Source organism: Odocoileus virginianus, chromosome 5 (genome assembly GCF_023699985.2).
Source record: "Odocoileus virginianus isolate 20LAN1187 ecotype Illinois chromosome 5, Ovbor_1.2, whole genome shotgun sequence".
NCBI classification, from domain to species: Eukaryota; Metazoa; Chordata; class Mammalia; order Artiodactyla; family Cervidae; genus Odocoileus; species Odocoileus virginianus.
Genome location: NC_069678.1, coordinates 34425242 through 34447165, shown reverse-complemented (window position 1 = coordinate 34447165; position 21924 = coordinate 34425242). Strand labels below are relative to the sequence as shown.

The following is a 21924-nucleotide window of genomic DNA, read 5'->3' as shown; positions in this document are numbered from 1 at the left end:
TTAGCTTTGCTAAGGATGCTTGGGAAATGCTGTAAAAACGGGATGCCAAGTGTCTAAAATGTGCAGGAGGTAGCGAAGCCCAGTCATTTTTAGTAAACTGGGGCTGTTTAATCATAATTAATCCTTGGGGAGAGTTCTAAGTGAACAACACTGTGTTTTCTGTCCACCATAAAATGACTCATCAGTTTCACTCCTTCTCCCTGTATTTCATCGCAGGAGAATGACTGGCAGACAGAGACTCACTCTTCTCTGGACATGGCACTCTCACAGGGGAAGGAGGCCACCTCAAAGCCATATAGCAACCAGTGCCACGGTGGATGAGCAGGAGTGAGGTCAAACCCCACAAGGGAGGTGGTCAATGGGAATGAAAGTGAAAATGTTAGTCACTCAATCTCAGTCGTGTCCGGCTCTTTGCAACCCCATGGACTGTTCCCCTGTCCATGGAATTCTCCAGGCAAGCACACTGGAGTGGGTTGCCATTTCCTTCTCCAGGGGATCTTCCCGACCCCAGGACGGAACCCAGGTCTCCTACACTGCAGGCAGATTCTTTACCATCTGAGCCACCAGGGAAGCCCTTTCGACAGGAATCTCATGTCAAATGAACCACATCTTCAAGTCTCTGTTCAAACCTGACCTTCCCTAAGCATCCTTTTAACTGAGAAGTCTTCCTGCTTTGTGTCATTCCGCAGCTCTATCTGTGTATATAACTTACATGGCTTCTTTTTCTCCCCAGCACTTAGGACTTTCAACCTCTTTTATAATTTATTTGTATTGTCTATCTCCATTTCAGGGAAAATGTTAAGTGCCTTGACTGCTTGTTCACTAAATTATCCTCAGAGCATGACATAGTGTTTGGCACATTGTAGGTACCTCGCAATCATTTCCCAAGGACGTGTTAGAAGGCCGTATCTGCCAATTTGTTCTCTGTAGGTAGGAATGGCAGCACTGCACCGCTACAGTCATCCTAGACCAAGGCCTGCTCTAGAGGGTTACTGGAGGCTGACTCACATTATGGCTGTGTCTGTGAAGAAAGTCACCTCTTACTCTGAGAATCCTTAGAACTTCCATTAGAACTGAGACATAGAGGAGAGGAAGCCCAACTCCAAACCAGACCAATGAACTAGTCTAAGTGTGGGCTTGTGAACAATCAGATCTTGGGACTTGGGAATTGTAGACAAAACTAGCTGGTTTCAGTTTGACACAAGGCTTTAGCTATTGGGCCATTTAGTGAGGGTCTTTATGATGTAGGTACCCTGGGTTGGGAGAATCCCCCTGGAGAAGGAAATGGCACCCTGCTCCAGTATTCTTGCCTGGAGAATTCCAAGGGTGAAGGAGCCTAGTGGGCTGCAGTCCATGGGGCCACAAAGAGTCAGAATGACTGAGAGAATGAGCACATTATATTACATTACCATGTCTGGCATGCGAAAGAGAGACATCTGGCCTGTGTCTACAAGTAGATTATGATCTACAGTAGTTAGCTTGTATATTTCAAGACTGGAACAGGACATGGAGTTTTACTACCTTGAATCTTGAAGAATGGCAAAGCTCTCAGCAGCAGAGATGAGATGAATGTCATTAAAAGCATTGGGAATGGTGTTCCAAGAAGCAGAATGCATTTGAGGAATAGCAATTAGCTTCACATAGTCCACTCAACTTGTAGACATGTTTACCAGAGGGATGTTGAAAAGGGAGATAAATCTAGAAAGATAAGTGGCTAATTATATCAGAGATTTGGTTTTATATGTTGTATTATTTTATTGGGGAACCAGCAGTATCTTTTAAGGAGAGGACAGACTCCTTCAGAAGTCTGTGCTTTAGGTAGGATATTTTATTTTATTCTGGTTTTGTGGGGGTATTGGGGTGGTGGTAAACATAATTAGTTAAGCAAATAAATATTTATGAATGCTGAATCAAAAAACTTAAAAACTATGAAATTCATCCAACTTCTAATCTTTAAGTGATAAAAGAATATTCTAGAATAGAGTCACATTTGTTTTTCAGAGGCTTCCTAGAACTTTGCAACTTTTCTCACTAATCTTTCTAGTACTCTGAACTGTTAAGAAATTCTTTCTTATTTTCAAACCAAACCTGTTAACATTCATTATAGCCAATTTTATCTGATTCCATCCTATATGTATACAGAGAATTACCATATGCCATATAAAAGTTAGCCTCATAAATGCCTGAAGAGAGTACGGAAGAACATTTTACTGAAATAATCTACTATTCTCTAAAACCTTGTTGCTAGAATTTTTCCTAATGTCACTCATTTTATCCTTTTAGCCAAAAAAAAAAAAAAAAAAAAAAGACAAAAGTCTTAGGTCTCTTTGCTGTCTTTATATTTCCTTTTGAAGATTAACAATAAAACTGTATCTTGAAGAGTATGCCTATTGAAGAGACTAGTAGATGATCATAGGGTGGCTGTTTAATGTCACTGATTGACTTTTTAGTCCTCAATTGCATTGCTCTGATTAGTCTAATTAAATATAAGATTGCCTATAACCTCATACTTTTCTTTTTTCTATACTTAGACCTACTTAGGTCAGATCATCCTTCGTTACCTTCAGAGTAAAGGTTAACTATCACATGACCAAGTAAGAGGGAAATGTGGTTTTGACATATTAATTTAAGTTTGAAAGGTAGAGCTCTCAGTTTTAAGGCGATTAAATGTAGACTACAATTTTTAATGCCAACTATAACATTTTAGGTTCTCATTTGACTTCTGAAAACTGGGAATCAGAAACACATTTGCCTTGCATACCAGACAGGACAGATAGACACACCAAGAATTTACCACAGTTCCTGTAGATAAAATTTATTTTTTTAATAAATTCTGCCTCTAATAATAAGGTTGGCATTTGACCAGTTCATTGAGACTTGGTCCTTTATTACCCTCTGAAATTGGTACTATAAAATGAATTTAAGAAAACCTTGAAATATAGCACCTTCAATAGCCCAGAGGACTCTGCTACTTTCTAAATCTGATAAACAAAGTAAATATATGAAGAAAAATACATGTGCTCCTTGACATCGCATTTATATACTAGCTTATTTATGAAATTTTTCTTTATTGGTCCTTTGAATGTAAGAAAATAAGAAAGCTAGATGCTTTTAAAATAGATGACAGCATTTATTCACCAAGAAAATATACATGAATGTATATCAATATTCACTTTTGGCTTTTATTCTTTCATTGTTCCTCAATTTTTCTTTTATTTCCCATCTAATCTTTAACAACTTAAAAAAAAAAAAAAGCTACATTACACCATCCTAAGCATCCTGTTTCCTATTTAGCCACTGCTGGGCTTGGGTGGATACCTTTATTGAGTTGTCAGGACGATGCAAGTTCTGAGCCCTCAGCACACAGAAGTCAATATGCAGTAATGAATCTGGGTCCCTGTCAAATATGGCCTGCCATGGCGAAGTTCCATCCCTGTATTTTAAATCATGCTGGAGTTTCTTGTGTTTCACTTTTCCTTGGATTTTGTTTCATTAAACAACTTTGAGAGAAGTAGTTTACACTTTAAACCTCTGCATGAAAGTCACTGATCAATCAGTGAGTTTACAGTTTAAAATGACACAATGACTGATGTGTAGGAACCAGAAAAAAATTTCAGAATAAACTCCTTTCTTATTTTACTGAAGCAAATGGCTCCCCCTGCCCTGCTCCAAACAGCACATATTTCTGGCATTTTAATATGTCATTAGTTGAACCAGATAGATTTTAATCCTTATAACAATTCTCCTAAACCTGAGCTTATTTATTTCTCTTAATGCTTTGCCATGAGAAAAGGCAAATAGTCATGCTAACTGGGTCACAATGCTTTAATATTGTAACTTTTAGTAACTTTTCTCAGTAATTTTAAAATCACAGAGAGGCAGTTTCCCAGCAGACAGCCAAGGGAAACCAAAGAACTAGATTTATTCCAAGCACAGATTCAATAGGTCAATGTCCATATGCAAATTTGTGTTTTGCATTTTATATTATTCTCTTCAACTTGTTTCTGTGTCTCCCAAGAATGGAAAATATATTTTCCATGGTCCAGTTGGAATTTATTCCTCCATATTTGGACAGATAGATACTAGAAGTAAAATATTTGGTTTCCAAGGATAGAGGCCCACTGGGAAAAATTAGATGTTACTAAAATTTGCCTGCATTTTTGGACATCCTGTATGATCCATCTCTTACTTGCCTCCTGTTCCAAATGTCTGTGCATCCACACAGAAAATAGAGTGGTTTTCATGATCTTTTCTTAGTGAAATGCTGGGCAATCTTTGTCTTGTGAATTTAGGAAAGGCATTCTCTTTCTGTCTGTGCACCCTGACTTTTTCTACTTGGTGTGAAAGAAAAACTCTAGTTTCATGGTAATTACCTGAAATAGGCCTGAGATTTAAAAGCCTTGGACAACCCTGGTGGTCCAGTGGTTGAGACTCCACGCTTACGATGTAGGGGCCACAGGTTTGATCCCTGTTCAGGGAGATTCTGCATGCCTTGTGGCATGGCCCAAGAGACCAAAAAAAAAAAAAAAAAAAATTACTTCCCTAGTGGTCCGTGTGCGGTGGTTAAGAATCCACCTGTCAATGCAGGGGTTCAGTCCCTGGTCTGGTAAGATCCCACATGCTTCAGGGCAACTGAGCCCATGCGTCACAACTACTGAAGCCCGCTGGCCTCAGAGCCTGTGCTCTGCGAGAAACCACTGCAGTGAGAAGCCCATGCACCACAACTAGAGGGTAGACCCCACCTGCTCTAACTAGAGGAAGTGCTCCTGTAGCACCAAAGACCCAGTGTAGCCCAAAAAATAAATAAATAAAATTTAAAAGAAAATGAAAGCTTGAATTTACTGAATATGCCAGAACAAACCATGATAAGCAGTAAATTATTTTATATAAATGCTTGGGAATAGTTCATTCTGTTTGTTGTCGTCGGTTAGTTAAGTTATGCTCAACTCTTTGTGACCCCATGGACTATAGCCTGCCAGGCTCCTCTGTCCATGGGATTCTCCAGGAAAGAATATTGGACTGGATTGCCATTTCCTCCTCCAAGGGATCTTCCCAACCCACAGATTGAGTCCATGTTTCCTGCATTGTAGGTGGGTTCCTTACTGCTTAGTGGAAATACAATTTATATCATTCCTTTCTTCTGATACTATTAATGGCTTATAAATCCATTTGAGATTAATAAAACAAGGATTAATTTTAACCTTGCTCAATTTGGGGGATAAAAATGAATGAAATTTACTATATGTGTGAGACTTTTTCCAAAACTGTTCTTTGGCTCTCATTTTAACAGATGTGGTATTAAGTGATGAATAGCTGGAGAAATTGAGAGGCAGTAGCTATTATTTACCCACTTTCGGTACAAGGTTCCCAAATGATTTAAGTTGGGATATCTTTTCTTTAGATTCTAATATCTAAACATAAATCTGATAAATTTGCTTGAGTAGAACTTCTAAATGTGAATATCAGACAAACTTGATTCTATCCTCCTAATTTTTATTATCTGTAGATTATGAAGCATTTGTATATAAATGTCCTGTTGAAAGCTCTGGATCTTAACAAAACAAGCACTTGCTTTGATGTGCCTGCCTGGACCCTTCTTCCACTCGTCCATACTTAAAGTGAAACCAAACTCAATTCCTTTCAATCCCAAAAGGCTCCATTATATCTCACACCTCTCCATGTACACATATGCTGTTCTCTGGGCCCTATACATCTTTCTTCTAGTCTTAATCTAGTGAATCCTAGCTCTTTCTTTCTAAGCTGCTTCAGTTACGTCTGACTCTTTGTGACCCCATGGATTGTACCCTGGTGGGCTTCTCTGTCCAAGGGATTCTCCAGGCAAGAATACTGGAGTGGGTTGCCATACCCTACTCCAGGGGATCTTCCCACCTCAGGGATCAAACCTGCATCACCACTAGCACCACATTCTGCTTCCTCTAGGAAGCACTCTTGTCAACACTTATTTATATAACACTTGAGGTTAACCCATTCATAACATTCACTCCACTCCCCTGGGTACTTAACATTCTTCCTAGGCTAGTTTCTTGAAGAGCAAGACCTGACTGTAATAGTATTATTAAAACCATGCCTGTCACACAGCTCTGCTCAAATATGTGTGTTGAGTAAATATAGGGAGGAGTAGAAAGTAAAAATATCATCTTTTCTTTAATGTGCTTTCTGCACATGACTTCCCCATCTCAGTTCTTTTTAATGCCCTGAAAATAGAAGCTTGAAATTTACTCAAATCCTTTGTTTTCTTTGGGACTTTTCTACCTTACTCTGCCTGAACAGTTATTTATTCATTCAACAAATATTTTTGAGTTTTATTTGTGTATAAGTCATTTGTCAAGGTTGTGGAAAAAAAACTCCAAGGGAAATCACACTTGAGTGCTGCCCTTAAAAAGTTTACAGTCTAATAGAAAAGGAAAGACTGGCATAAAGAACACTATCATCAAAATAGAGTGTCATGCAAGAGAAATGATGTCTTTAGTTGGAGAGATAAGGCAGGTCTTCCTAAACATGAACAAGGTTCTAAAGCACGTTCAGGGTCTGGACATTATGGCATACAGAGAAAAGACATTGCAAACGATGAGATAATGTGTGCAAAGAAGAAAGAGGAAAGTAGAGAGCATGCAAACACAGACAACACAGCTTCCCTGGCGGTTCAGATGGTAAAATATCCACCTATAATTTCAAGCCCTGAGTCAGGAAGATCCCCTGGAGGAGGGCATAGCAATCCACTCGAGTATTCTTGCCTGGAGAATTCCATGGACAGAGGAGCCTGGCAGGCTACAGTCCATGGGGTTGCATAGAGTTGGACATGACTGAGTGACTAACAAAACACAGACAAAACCCTATTTGGGGCTCCAGGTTTATGAATGAGAACAATGTTGTAGTATGCTGAGAGGGAGCCTGGGTCTAGATAGTGGAGATCCTTCAATGCTAAGCTACAGAAATAGATTTTTGGTTGACAAAGGGGACAACTGAAGCTTATGAGCAGAGCTATAAATCTCTCATTGTCTGGCTTCATCTTTCTATATAATATTTCTGTATCTTACTTTTTTCCTACAAAGCCACAGAAATACTTCTCATTTTGTTCCTTTCCTTATTATTTTATGACATAGTCATTGATTCCTCTAAAAGCCCCACTTGAAGGCTGCTGGAAAGGTCATTGTCAAACCATTTTCCCCCACCCCCATTAAGCTTTATGACTCACATCAGGTTAAAAAATCTCAATAATTAGCATCTTTTGCAGTTTCTTACTGGCATCCGTCCAATTCCAGTTTACCTGCTACACATTTTCCTGGTCCTTATGAGAACTTTGACTCCAACTTTTCCATTTCTGGAGTCACTTCCTCGTCTTGTATACCTCTGTGTTGTCTGCTTTTGAAACACTAACTTGTGGCCAAGCTCCCTTGAACATCTTGGATTATGGAAAAAGCATATTAAATGGAAGCTGTTAGTCTCACCCACATGATGCTATATATTGTAATAATAACCTTGTCTGTATAGCTGATTTTGGATGAACCAGGCACATAGTAGTAGGGATTTAATAAGTGCTTAGTGAATGAATGAATGGAATGACTGCTGATTCATGTTGGAATACATGCTTCTTAGGAATAAGAATTAGTTTTTCTATTCTACACCCTCCTACACTCTCACTGGTACAGACAACTCAATAAAAGCTAATTAAATGAATGTAATTAATCCTTTCAGAAAAAGGAAAAATCCCAAGGAGATGCAAAAGAGAATAAATTTTCTCACCTCCAAATACACAGAGCTTCATATATGGTATTTAAGATAATATAGAAACATACTTTTTAAAAAAAATATAGCCATTACTGATTTTTTTTAAAAGCCCAACTCAAAGGCTTCATATCTTTGAACTAAACAAGAGTTCTGGGTTTTATGGATTGCACAAACAAACAGAAGCTGGATGTGGTTAGAGTTATCCGTGCCTAATATTTTAATTCCATTGTTCAATAATTCCCATTCCTTTGCATTACTTTTGCTTTATTATACTCCTATAATACTCTCAAATATATCTATAAAACTTTACTACCCTTTTCCAATGGCATATGGTGTGTGTTCTGAAGAGAAACATGTTTATGAGCTGAAAGATGGGAAGAAAATGTAAAGTGCTCTTACGGGACTTGGGGAGGGAATGCTGCCTGCTTGCGTGGCAGGAACATAGCAGTATATCAGACTCTCGCAACCTGAATCAGAGCTCTTCTGTTTCTGCAATGAACAGAAGTCTGGGAATGTACTATGCTAACTTTGATGCCTTTACAGTTTCCTTGTTTTGGTTTTATTGTTGTTGTTGTTTTTCCTGCTGGAGATTGAAGTCAATAGTTCCTGGAACGATATTTTAATTTCATAAGCTACAGAATAATATCTATGAGGAAGAGGAGACATTTAGCGTGTGGATAGAGGTGCGAAACCAAATACAATTTCACTGTCCTCTTCCACTGGAGCCCATCCAGATTTTGGCAGGCCACAGGTAGTTCCTTGGAGAATCTGTCATTCTGTAATCATTCTTGTAAGCCTACAGGAGGTTCTGAAAGAGCCTTCTGTGTTCTTAAAATGCTTCACTTGTTGAGCTCTAGATTCAAATGTTTAGCTGCTTCCTATATGATAAATCGGTTCAGTCGTGTCCGACCCTGTGCGACCCTGTGGACTGTAGCCCGCCAGGCTCCTCTCTCCGTGGGATTTTCCAGGCAAGTATACTGGAGTGGGCTGCCATGCCCTTCTCTAGGGTATCTTCGCCACTCAGGGATCTAACCCACCTCTCTTACATCTCCCTCCTGCATTGACAGGAGGGTTCTTTACCACTAGCGCCACCTAGGAAGCCTATATAGAGTTCTTGTCTTCCTCTTCACCATCATGGATCTAACCATGGAGACACAGAGTCTAGAAACCTTAGTACAGTCTCACTTCTCATTTTGCTTTCTAGTTGATCAACAAGTACAGCTCATTTCTCCTCTCAATTCTCTCCTACCCACTTCTCCCCTCTATCTTCTTTGCACTTCCCTAGTTTCAGGCCTTGACCTTATAGTGTGTGTGCGTGCGTGCGTGCATGCACACATGCGCACACTCAGTTGCTCAGTCGTGTCCAACTCTTTTCAATCCCATGGACTGTAGCCTGCCTGGCTCCTCTGTCCATTGGAATTCTCCAGGCAGGAATACTGGAGTGGGTTGCCATTTCCAGCTCCAGGGGATCTTCCCGTCCCAGGGATCGAAACTGCATCTCTTGTGTCTCCTGCATTGGCAAGTGGATTCTTTATCACTAACACAACCTGGGAAGCCTTATCTCCCATGGCCTACTTCAATCATATCTTAATCAATGGGACTCTAGCCTTTCCCACTCAAATAACCCTCCAACATGCCACCCACAGGATGACTATTCCTTTAAAAAATCCTTATAACAGCAACACCGGATGCACTCAGGTTCTTCTGCACATTCTGCTGCTGCTGCTGCTAAGTCACTTCAGTCGTGTCCTACTCTGTGCGACCCCACAGACGGCAGCCCACCAGGCTCCCCCATCCCTGGGATTCTCCAGGCAAGAACACTGGAGTGGGTTGCCATTTCCTTCTCCAATGCATGAAAGTTAAACGTGAAAGTGAAGTCGCTCAGTCATGTCTGACTCTTAGCGATCCCATGGACTGCAGCCTACCAGGCTCCTCCATCCATGGGACTTTGCAGGCAAGAGTACTGGAGTGGGTTGCCATTGCCTTCTCCATCGGCATGTTCTACTCAACCTTAAATCCCCTTGAACTTCTTCACCCCCTGAAATATGGCTCCTCTGTCAAACTGTGGTTCAAACGATTCTTGTAATATTCCTGGATTTCTCCAATTAGAAACAGTCTTACAATTAGTTGCTAGGCAGCTTAGAGTCAGTCTCTATATTCTTTTATTAGCAAACATAAGGCCACTCATAGACCCTTGCCTAATAACTCCATTCTTTTTCCATTTTATTTTTCTCACTTTAATATCTATCCTCTGAGTTTTCCTTAACATCTATCAATTGTTTATCATCTACTTATCCAGTTATTACTTATTTATTGAAAATCACTGTAACAGGTTTCAAAATATAAATAGAGTTGAGGAAAATATGCTAGTGAGTTTAACTTCATACAAAGAACATAAGATGCCAACTTATATATAGAAGGTACTCAACGGTTTTGTGATTGAACCCAAAGAATTTTGAAGCATTAAAAAAATTCCACAGAAAAAGATTACAAGTAAGATGTACTCAGTCACTAGAAGGAAGCCAAACACAATAATATGGTATTTATCTTTATTGGCTTTCATGTGTTTATAGTGAGTCATACTTCATAATTTTTACATAAAAGTGTGAGGCAACATATGCAATATTTTCACCCTACTATAATCCTCACAACACTCTTCACATATGAAATAATACTCAGGCACCACCATATTCACTAACTCTGTTAAACAGCAGTCATAAAAAACAGTCATCAATATCTCTCTTACCTCCACCTGAGAAGGTTAGTGTTATGGGCTGTGCACAAAAGAAGGGCAAGGAGCATAGATTGTTGGTCCCTGATCTATGTCAGAGCAAGATACCTGAAAGACACTGAGAAGGTCAAGAGCAGTGGAAGCTGAAGAGACAACTATTTGTGTTTGTGTGTGTGTGAATGTTCATAGGATCTGAAGAAACTTGAACTCAAATGCCAGTTGTCATGACATGACTGTGTATGACTTAATACAGAGGTGAAATCAAGATGCCCCTACTGAGAAGTTCAAAGCATAGTCTCCTAAAGAATGAGGCTGCAACAAGTCAAGAGATCCAGTCATAACGGGAAGGAAATCCACCTTTCATATTATGCTCAGTTGGACTAGCAATGAAGAAAGATCAATAAAAACTAAATTATTATAGCTTCTAGGGTTACCTTAATGTATTTTTTCTTATATTACAAAACTTTTCATTCATTTATTTACCTTGGCTTGGTTGCTAAGGTGTCTATAATTTAAAATACATTTGAAAAGATTTCTGTGACCTTCACAATTACCACACTATTAAGAGTGAACACAACTAAAATTGGGAGGAACGTGGAGAGAGAAGCCCAGGGGGAAAAATAATAAACAAAAAAACTGTTTTTAAAGATATTTTTAAAGATACACACAAATAATGTAATTCCTTCATTATCTTCATCAGACTTTCTTACATCTCAGCATTCTTTAGGTCAATCAGTTAAATCTCTGCTAATGCTTTCATCAGAAGGAACATCATGATTGAGGTTAACACTTCAGTGCAAGAGCTTTTACTAATAATAAAAAATTATAATGCTAAGAACTTTTCCCTTTAGTGATATAGAAAACGGCCCTACAGATAAACTACTGTCATTTCACTTATATATTCAACATTCATTAACTTGACCATAGAATAGTTTACTAGGATAGAAACTGAATAAGATGCAGGAAATCTTTACAGCATAAGAAATATGCATAAAACATCTTGTTTCTATATTTTGCAATTATAAAGGTAAAATAATACTACAGGAAAAACTGACATGGAGAAAAGTAAAACACACACACACACAAAATTAATGCTCTAAAAATTCTTATCATTCTTACGGGTCTTCCTTTCATCTTTTTCATGTGCAGGTCATCATGATGTAAAATGACTGGGAATATATTTACTTATTTTTCATTTTATCATGTGGAGTGTGCCAGAACACTGCCTAACCTAGAAACTGAAACATTTTATTCAATGATGTACCATGATTTAATCAATTTTCCATATTGCTTCCAAGTTTTTATAGTTATATTTGATTATTAAATAATGGTGAAGTGAACTTGTGTGCACATTTAAAAAAAGTGTATTTGGGACTATTTCCTTAGAATTAATTAAAATTCTGTGTTCTCAGGTGGCACAGTAGTAAAGAATCTGCCTGCCAATGCAGGAGATGCAAGAGACGTAGGTTCAATCCCTGGATTGGGAAGATCTCCTGGAGTAGGAAATGGCAATCCACTCCAGTGTTCTTGCCTGGACAATTCCAAAGACTGAGGAGCCTGTCAGAGGCTACAGTTCATGGGGTCACAGAAAGTCACACAAGACTGAGCATGCATACACACACACAGATTATAGGATTTCTTTTCCAAAGAGTTGAAACAATTAATATTTCTAAAGTGATCAATATTTATGATATCACCAGTTACATACTGATATACTTGATAGTGTCTTAATATACATAAATATAATTTTTCTGCTGCTTATTTGTTATGGACATAAAAATGATACCTATTTTCCTTCAATTTTTTTCAAAAATTAGTGGGTTTAAAAATGTTTTATATGTTCTTTATTAGTTGTACTTTGGTTTATGAATTTGATTATAGAGTTATCAAGGCATATTTCTTAAAGTTTTAATTTAATCTTAAAAACCTTCAAAACATTAACTCTGCCTAAATCTACTTCATACTCTCCCTAAATCTACTGCTGAAGTTTGATAAATATTCAGTTTTAATTTCTACCTATTCATTGGTTTGTTTTCATATCTAATTATTTAGTCCTTTTGGAATTTGCTTTGGTGTATGGGACAAGACATTTTAGATTTCTTTCCATGTAACTGCTATACATTATTGTATAATATATGTTAATTAAAAATACTTTCCAATTGTTGAATGAAGCTTTCTGTGATACACAGAATTCACAGAACTTATTAGACATTCTAGGTTCCATTTTTAATTTAAAATTATATTCTACATAGGTGGAAACTGGTTTTTAAGGGTTAATTACATTGATAATATAATTATGGGAAGCAATATTATACTGGTAATAATTTACTTATCTTCTATTAATAGATAATGACTTTTGACCAAGCCAGAACTTTAGAGAATTGGTGTTGGACTGATCATAAGTTTTCAAGAAATGAGAAGATTATTTCCTCTAATTTTTAAACTAAGTTATGATTCAATCTCCAAAATGAAAATAACCATTTTCATTAAATTTGAGTATAAATGTTTGTTTTCCTTTGGTAAATGATCTGTTTAAAATAAGACTGCATTTTGTATCACAACATAGTATTGTTAGCATGAATTCTGAAGCCAGACTAGCTGAGTACAATTCTTTATGTTGCTACTGACAGGCTGGATAGTTTAGGGCAAATTATTTAACCTCTTGGTGTACTACTTTCCTCAAATATAAAATGACAACAATAACAATTCTGGGGTTGTTATAGAATTTATATATATATATATATATATATAACTATATAACTATATATATATATATATAAAACGTTACCTAGTTTTGGAGGAAAAGGGGAAATTGTGTTTAAAAAGGTTTCCCAGAAAAGGTTATCATTTGGCTAAATCTTAAAATATAAGTAGATATTCACTACTTAAATTTTTCATTTTGACATTAAGTTTTAGAAGTTGGTGGTTGCTGATTTAGCAGTGAAATTTTACTACATACTTTTAGAAAGTTCTGCTCAGTTCTGCTGGGACAAGCTGAATGTTTCTTTTTCAAAGAAGTCCTAGGCCTAATGATGAAGTATGTCAGTACTGCCTTTGACATGTATCTCCTCTCAGTAGAACTAGTATTGAAGAGTAACCCAATGTTGAGAGTATAAATGGTAAAAATCTAATAGAATAATTTACACAAAGGTGAATAGTAGCTAGTGGGTTACTTCTTATAGGCAGGATCTCATGTACATTTTTTATTTAAAAAGTGTCTCATAAATAATTGAAATTTAAAAAAAAATCTTCCTAAAGGGCAGCTTAATCCATCATTTTTCTAGGTTTCTCTAAGCATTAAGTTTGGCCACCATGAAGCAATAATCTTAGAGTTTATCAGCTCAGCTCTGCATATAGATACTTTTACTGAGCTGACTTGGCTAGGCTCAGTGGTAAAGAATCTGCCTGCAATGCAGGAGATGCAGGAGATACAGGTTCAATCCCTGGGTCAGGAAGATCCCATAGAGAAAGGAATGGCAATCCATTTCAGTATTCTTGCCTGGAGAATCCCATGAACAGAGGAGCCTGGTGGATACATTCCATGGGGTCTCAAAGAGTCGGACATGACTGAGCGACTAATACTTTCACTTTAGCTTCTACTAAGAATTGAAGTGATATAGTTAATTGAAAGACATTTTTGTGTCTTTCACAAAATAGCAGCTGTAGGCATTGTACATTATACTAAAGAATGTTTCTAAATTTGGATCCATGTAACAAAATTTCCCAGTATTAAGTGCCTGCCAAGAACAAAATGTTGTCTCTTAAGACAAACCTAGTCATCCTCTTTTATTACACAACAAGCACTGCAAAGCCAACTGCTACTATTAACTTTAGAGCTAAACTTGGTGTTCTGTTTTAGTCCTATAGCTTATCTTTGATTTCTGATACAAATTCTTTTTACTTCCTAAATGATTCCTGATCACTCTTGAATTTAAAAAAATTATATTGTCTCAAATAATTTAAATCTGTAAACTGATTTAAAAACCATGTTGTTGCTGTTGTTGTTTAGTTGCTGAGTCGTGTCCGACTGTTTTGTGACTCTATGGACTACAGCCCACCAGGCTCCTCTGTCCATGGGATTCTCCAGGCAAGAATACTGTAGGGGGTTGCCATTTCCTTCTCCAGGGGATCTTCCTGACCCAGGGACTGAACCCGAGTCTCCTTCTTGGTAGGCAGAGTCTTTACCACTGAGCCACCCAGGTAAGCCCATTTGGGCTTTACTAAATGGAAAAAGAAGTTTTTAAAAGACAGTGGTAATTTTTTTCTTTCCAAATAAATTTCAAGGTCCTACAGCAGGATTTTTTGTTTTACACCTTCTATACCATTCACTTTTAGGTAGTGAAGTAAATAACTTGACTGATTGACAGCTGTCTTTTAAAAGAGGATGTCTAGAGAGGATTTTTATTTATTTTTAATTTTTTTTATTTTTATTTTTAATTTTTATTAGTTGGAGGCTAATTACTTCACAACATTGTAGTGGTTTTTGTCATACATTGACATGAATCAGCCATGGAGTTACATGTATTCCCCATCCCGATCCCCCCTCCCACCTCCCTCTCCACCCGATCCCTCTGGGTCTTCCCAGTGCACCAGGCCCGAGCACTTGTCTCATGCATCCCACCTGGGCTGGTGATCTGTTTCACTATAGATAATATACATGCTATTCTAGAGAGGATTTTTAACAATGAATTTTCATTAAAAAATGACGGGTTAATAGGAGAAATATTAAGCTAAGAGAAGCTTTCTGATATTTTCAAATTCCTCCACAATGGACTGTGATTATTTTCTATATGTAAGAGAGAGTATATCCAGGATCACCATTCTTTAAGCTGGAAAGGATTTCGATATAGTCCAATTCCTTCATTTCAGAGATTAGGAAACCAAGGCTCAAAGAGTTTACATCATTTGCAAAGGTAGCATGCTAAGTCATTTAGAAAGTCAAACTGGAATTGAGGTGTCTCATTTTCCAATCGAGTCAGCTGAGGCCAATCCATTTATTTACTTTCTGTGTCTACACAATAAAAATGAATTGCATTAAGGTTTGAAATCAAGCATGACCCTAATTACAATCTCTATTCATAACCTCTAAGCTTTAAAAGTGCTAGGAATCATGACATACATAACAAAATCCAGAGTGCTCATTGTGCCAGACCCTGTGTTAAACAAATCTTCACAATAACCTCTGACATAAGCATTGCCATTATTCCCATTTCACAGATGAGAAAATGAGCAGCAGCCCCAAGGACGAAGATTTAGCTTAGGACCAAGATTTAGCTGAGTTCTCATTAACTCTGAGTACTGCCTCACAAATCCATTACAGTAAATCCACTGCTTTCTTTTTTAGATACACAGAGACTTTACCAGGTCAGATTGAGCTACCTTAATATTCCTCTAATAGAATTCTTACTTCCTACCCACTTAGGCCTTTTCCCCGGAAACTTCCCACCATTAAAACAGAAATTTATACTCAACACTTGATGACTGAAGTCACAAACCATGCTGGAATCCAAGAAAACACCAAGTATTTGGACAAGTCAAGCAGGAATAGTCTGAATTCCACCCAAAAGATGTGAAACGAATGTGCTGTGATTAAGGGGGAACTTGGAAGAATGTAGAAATCAAATTTGTAAAGAGAAGGAAGGAATCTAAGCTGAAAGCAACTGGATCCTTTGTTTATGCCATCCTCAATACCAGAAAAGAATAGTGTGCTAGGTTGTCTCAGACTAGAAAGAATAAAATGGACAATAAACACCATAATATTTAAAAGTGATGCAAATCAAAGAAAGTCTCAGTTAACGAATCTCTCCATTCCATAATTATGATATTTGCCCAAGGTGATTTGCCTGTTAATTTTTCTCATGAAGCCTAAGGAATCATATGGCAAATGCCAATGAAACAGTTCACTTTGAAGCATGTTTATAGTTCAGCTGTTGGTACCACAGTACTTTATGGTGTTTGGAGGTCTTTTGTAGCTGTGGAATAGTGGGACATTTAAAAATGCTAAGAGTATAGTGTCTTCCCAGAGTTGACTATGCTGGATGCCAGCCTCAGTGACACATGTCTCACCTAATACCACGCCACACAACCCCACAATGTTTTCAGCAGATTTAAACATCTGCCTTGGAGAGACAGAACATATTACTATTGATTTAGCTTGGTGTTTAATGTGGTTGTTAAATTTTAAATTGCTGTACAATGACCAATACTTTGGGTAGTAATGTAATTCTTCCAAGTTTATCATCTCTCTTAAAGCTTGATTATTCAGTACTTTGTGTAGCATTAAATTCCAGACAGAGGAAGAGTTTTTTTTTTTTCTTTTTAATACACAAACACCTACTAGAACTTTTCAGTAAGCTTTCTCATAATGGTTTTAACAGGAAAAGACAATTGCCCTCATTGCGCTTCTCTGAGGACATTCTGCCAGCTCTGTATCTCTATTAGGTTTTCCAAAATGCGCTCTTGGCACACTTACTTTGGTATGGCTGGTTTGAGAGTACTGCTTTTTTTTTTAATCCTTGTCACCAAATGTGATGTTTTCAGCACTCAAGATACACTGCAAGTGGGGATAAATATTGAGACTGATTAATATCGAGACTACAACAGAGAACATGTAGGATCACCTACCTCTTTGTAAAATGAGCCTTTAGGAAATTACTTCATCTTGGGAATATGTCTGGCTATTCTACACAATTTTTTAAAGGGTTAATAGTTAATATGCCAGGCGGCACTGCTTTCATCCCACTGCCTACAAGCAGAGTGGTCTTGGTGGGTACACGCCTTAACATAACATAACATCTACTTTTGCCTTTCCCACAGAGAGACTGATGGCTTCCCTGACTACACATTCCTGATCCAAGATGTTAGTGAACACTCTCAGATCTGTGGTGGAGCTCCCACCATAGTTCAGTATCCACCAACTACGTTCCAGTCTGGACGAAGGATGTTAGCTAGGTATGAAGCGAAGCACAGGTGCAACCTGGCTATTCAAGCCGACCCTACTGGTGGATGTTGGCTGCACGTTGAACGTGGCCTGGCTGAAACCTGTTCCTTGTGAAGTGTGGCATGTGGAAAGCGGGACAGATGGTGGGGTCAGTAATAAGGAACTTGTTGTTGCTGCCGATTGGAGGCCATTTCTTCTGCCAGCATGACTCCACAGATTTATCCTGGCATTGGTGACCAAGGGGAGACAAACAACGTTGTTCAACAAGCATTCTGAAAGATAGCATATGGCCTGGAATAAATCCCTGGAGTATACCAGGATGTTTGTGCTGTCACACTGTGGTAGTATTGCTGCTAAGCAGTAGGGGGCATGATGAGTTTATCCAGTTAGCAGCATTCACAGGAGTGACTGAAAACAGCAGCAAGTGTAACCGCGTGTGCTTGTGAGTCAGTGTGGGTGTGTTGCTTCTAAGATTCATTGCTTAATAAACTGCATTACTTTCATTCTTTCTCACTTACTACCAGAAAATTTACATATGGGTTGGGTTTTAGGGTTACAAAGAGTTGAGAATGTTTGTTGATTTTATATATATATATATATATTAGATATAGATATAGATATATAATATGTGTATATATATATATGAACTAATAAGAGGGAAGTATTAATAATGTTAGTCTAGAAGCTTAGTTAATTGGGAGTCTCTAGGGGAGTCACTCAAGTTGGTGTCTGCTAATTAAGGCAATGCACTTTCCAGGGATTTAGAAAACCGAGAGCCCGTCTGACTTTATGAACACTTGTGGGTTATTATGCAGGAGCAGTGACCAGCTTTCACTGATCCTACTCACATGGCTGACTTAGTTAGACACATTTTACTTTCACCATAAAACTCATGGACAGTAATACAGTAACATTAGTCATAGAATAAAACACCAAGGTGATTCCACTCCAACTTTTTTTTAAGAAATTTGGAAATTCTGTCATTTAGTTTGATCTTTTTGGAAAAAAAAAAAAAAAAAAAAGGAATCTGCCACAACTGCATACTTCTTCTGAAGCTTTGTGGATTCATGAATCTTGTCTGGCCTGAGATGGTTCCTAATGCGGAATCTTGAAATTCCACTGGTCCATTGTTTTGATCCATGCCAGCTTTGGTTCATTAGTGCTGTGCAAGTCCTGGTGACTCAGATACTTCTTCCTCATTTCTGATGTTACAGCAATCAATTGATTAAGTAAATGGATTTTTTAGAAGGCTGCAAAGTACTTTTCATTCTACTGGAAACAAGTTATTAAAATAAAAATAATTATTATGAAAGTGGTTTCATAAGGTGAATCAAAGAAAAGTCAAAACATTGTGAAAAACTCAATAGTACAACTTCCATATATGCAATAGAACAATAAAATAGCACCAAATCCAAAGACTGGTTTTATTTGTGGATTTGAAAAATCTTGGACTTCCAGTATTTAAAACTTATCTCCCTAGAATTTGGGTTTTACCCTAACATCTGAGAATGAGTGACCAGAAGAACTCTGGGATCTGCCCAGAGTTTTATCCAAAAGCAAAAAGAGAATTCACTGAGTTTGAGAGAGAATAGAGATGTTCTTGGCTTGTTATGAAAGTGCAGCTCATTCAATTAACTGTAGTATCAGTTTTTCTAATACTCAAGTAATTTAGTTTTGTGTTATACTACAAATCTGAACATGGGGCTTCCCAGGTGGCTAGGGGCAAAGAATCTGCCTGCCAGTGCAGGAGATGCAGGAGCCATGGATTCAATCTCTGAGTAGCGAAGATCTCTTAAAAGAAATGGCAGCCTGCTCCAGTTGCTGCTAAGTCGCTTCAGTAGTGTCCGACCCTGTGCGATCACATAGACAGCAGCCCACCAGGCTCCCCCGTCCCTGGGATTCTCTAGGCAAGAACACTGGAGTGGGTTGCCATTTCCTCCTCCAACGCATGAGAGTGAAAAGTGAAAGTAAAGTCGCTCAGTCGTGTTGGACTCTTCGCGACCCCATGGACTGTAGCCTACCAGGCTCCTCCGTCCATGGGATGTTCCAGGCAAGAGTACTGGAGTGGGTTGCCATTGCCTTCTCCCCTGCTCCAGTATTGCCTGGGAAATTCCATGGACAGAGGAATGTAGGCGGGCTACAGTTGATGTGATCCTAAAAGTCAGACGTGACTGAGCAACCACGCATGCGCCACAAGTCTAAACATCGGTGTGAGCTGAGAGTGGGCCTTAAGTCATGTAGGTTTGCAAACACATGGAAGGTAAGGAAAGCTCTCTTCTGAGTACACATGACATATGCAAACCTTATTATTATAATCTCAAAGAGGGAGGTGCTACTATGGTGACCTGGCTTCACGGAGGAGGTGCTTGCATTTTCTGGCACAGTTCCTGACAGATAATAGAAGCTGGATAAATGTATGTCAAACTGAACTTGGAAGCCTGAGAGACAACAGGGCAAATGGACACAGAAAGTGACCAGTAGGTTCATGAGGGGAACTAAGTTAGGGCATAAAGATGCACACCCTTGCTCTACTCTGCCTTACTTCCCTGACTTTATCTGTTACTTTTCCCATTCATTCTACTCCAGCACACTGCTCCTTGCTGTTTCTTCAGGCTTTCGCACTGCCTGCTCCTTTGGCTTGGAAATCTCTTCACAGATATCCACACGGCTTATTCTTCACATCCTTAACAACTGTGCTCAAACATCACCTTCTCAATGAACTGCAACCAGTCTCCTCACTCCCATACTTTTGACTACCTTGCCCTACTCTATTCTGTTTACATAACCCTGTCTCGTAACATACTTTCACTTGTTAACCTTAATGCTCATTTTTATGTCCCTTTTCTTGAATATAAGTTCTACAAGGGTAGGACTTATTTTTATTGATGTGTCCTAATTATCTAAGGCAATGCTGTGAAAGGCTGCACTCAATATGTCAGCAAATTTGGAAAACTCAGAAGTGGCCACAGTACTGGAAAAGGTCAGTTTTCATTCCAATCACAAAGAAAGGCAATGCCAAATAATGCTCAAACTACCACACAATTGCACTCATCTCACACACTAGCAAAGTAATGCTCAAAATTCTTCAAGCCAGGTTTCAATGGTACGTGAACCGTGAACTTCCAGATGTTCAGGTTGGATTTAGAAAAGGCAGAGGAACCAGATATCAAATTGCCAACATCTGTTGGATCATTGAAAAAGCAAGAGAGTTCCAGAAACACATCTACTTCTGCTTTATTGACTATGCCAAAGCCTTTGACTGTGTGGATCACAACAAACTGTGGAAAATTCTGATACAGATGGGAATACCAGACCACCTGACATACCTCCTGACAAACTTGTATGCAGTTCAAGAAGTAACAGCTAGAACTGGACATGGAACAACAGACTGGTTCCAAATTGGGGAAGGAGTACATCAAGGCTGTATATTGTCATCCTGCTTATTTAACTTATATGCAGAGTACATCATCAGAAACATTGGGCTGGATGAAGCAGAAGCTGGAATCAAGATTGCCAGGAGAAATATCAATAACTTCAGATATGCAGATGACACCACCCTTATGGCAGAAAGTGAAAAGGAACTAAAAAGCCTCTTGATGAAAGTGAAAGAGGAGAGTGAAAAAGTTGGTTTAAAGCTCAACATTCAGAAAACTAAGATCATGGCATCTGGTCCCATCACTTCATGTCAAATAGACATAGAAACAATGGAAACAGTGAGAGAGTTTATTTTTCTGGGCTCCAAAATCACTGCACATGGTGACAGCAGACATGAAATTAAAAGACACTTGCTCCTTGGAAGAAAAGCTATGACCAACCTAGATAGCATATTAAAAAGAAGAGACCTTACTTTACCAACAAAGGTGCATCTAGTCAAGGCTATGGTTTTTCCAGTGGTCATGTATGGATGTGAGAGTTGGACTATAAAGAAAGCTGAGCACCAAAGAACTGATGCTTTTGAACTGTGGTGTTAAAGAGTCTTGAAAGTCCCTTGGACTACAAGGAGATCCAATCAGTCCATCCTAAAGGAAATCAGTCCTGAATATTCATTGGGAGGACTGATGCTGAAGCTGAAACTTCAGTACTTTGGCCACCTGATGCGAAGAACTGACTCACTGGAAAAGATCCTGATGCTGGGAAAGATTGAAAGCAGGAGAAGTGGATGACAGAGAATGAGATGGTTGGATGGCATCACCAACTCAATGGACATGAGTTGGTGTTGGACAGGGAGGCCTGATGTACTGTAGTCCAAAGGGTTGCAAAGAGTTGGACATGACTCAGCGACTGAACTGAACTGAACATTTTCTAGGACAATGTCTGGCAAATAGTAGGGATTCAATAGCTATCTTTAGCTGATGAAGAATGATTATAGGTGGCCTGAGGTTTCAGTGCCATGTTAACTGAATTCCCTTTGAAATACAACAGAATATATCCTGTGGGCAGCTAAGCAATTACTGACCTCTAGGACAAGTAACTGCAATGTGTATCCATGACCTCCTACCAAAAG

General features: G+C 38.4%; 1 protein-coding gene and 1 long non-coding RNA gene across 4 annotated transcripts in view; one reads left to right on the top strand and one right to left on the bottom strand.

Annotated features, from left to right (window-relative positions):
* Positions 1–21924, bottom strand: part of DPYD (dihydropyrimidine dehydrogenase) — a 904243-nt gene that overhangs the window by 52212 nt on the left and 830107 nt on the right. The gene's annotated exons all lie outside the window — the stretch shown is intronic.
* LOC110122014 (uncharacterized) overlaps positions 1–21924 on the top strand; it is a 77407-nt gene that overhangs the window by 48731 nt on the left and 6752 nt on the right. For both annotated transcript variants that reach the window (XR_002309097.2, XR_011487788.1), the window contains one exon: positions 17297–17431. This is a non-coding gene — a long non-coding RNA (uncharacterized lncRNA). The remainder of the gene's footprint in view (positions 1–17296; positions 17432–21924) is intronic.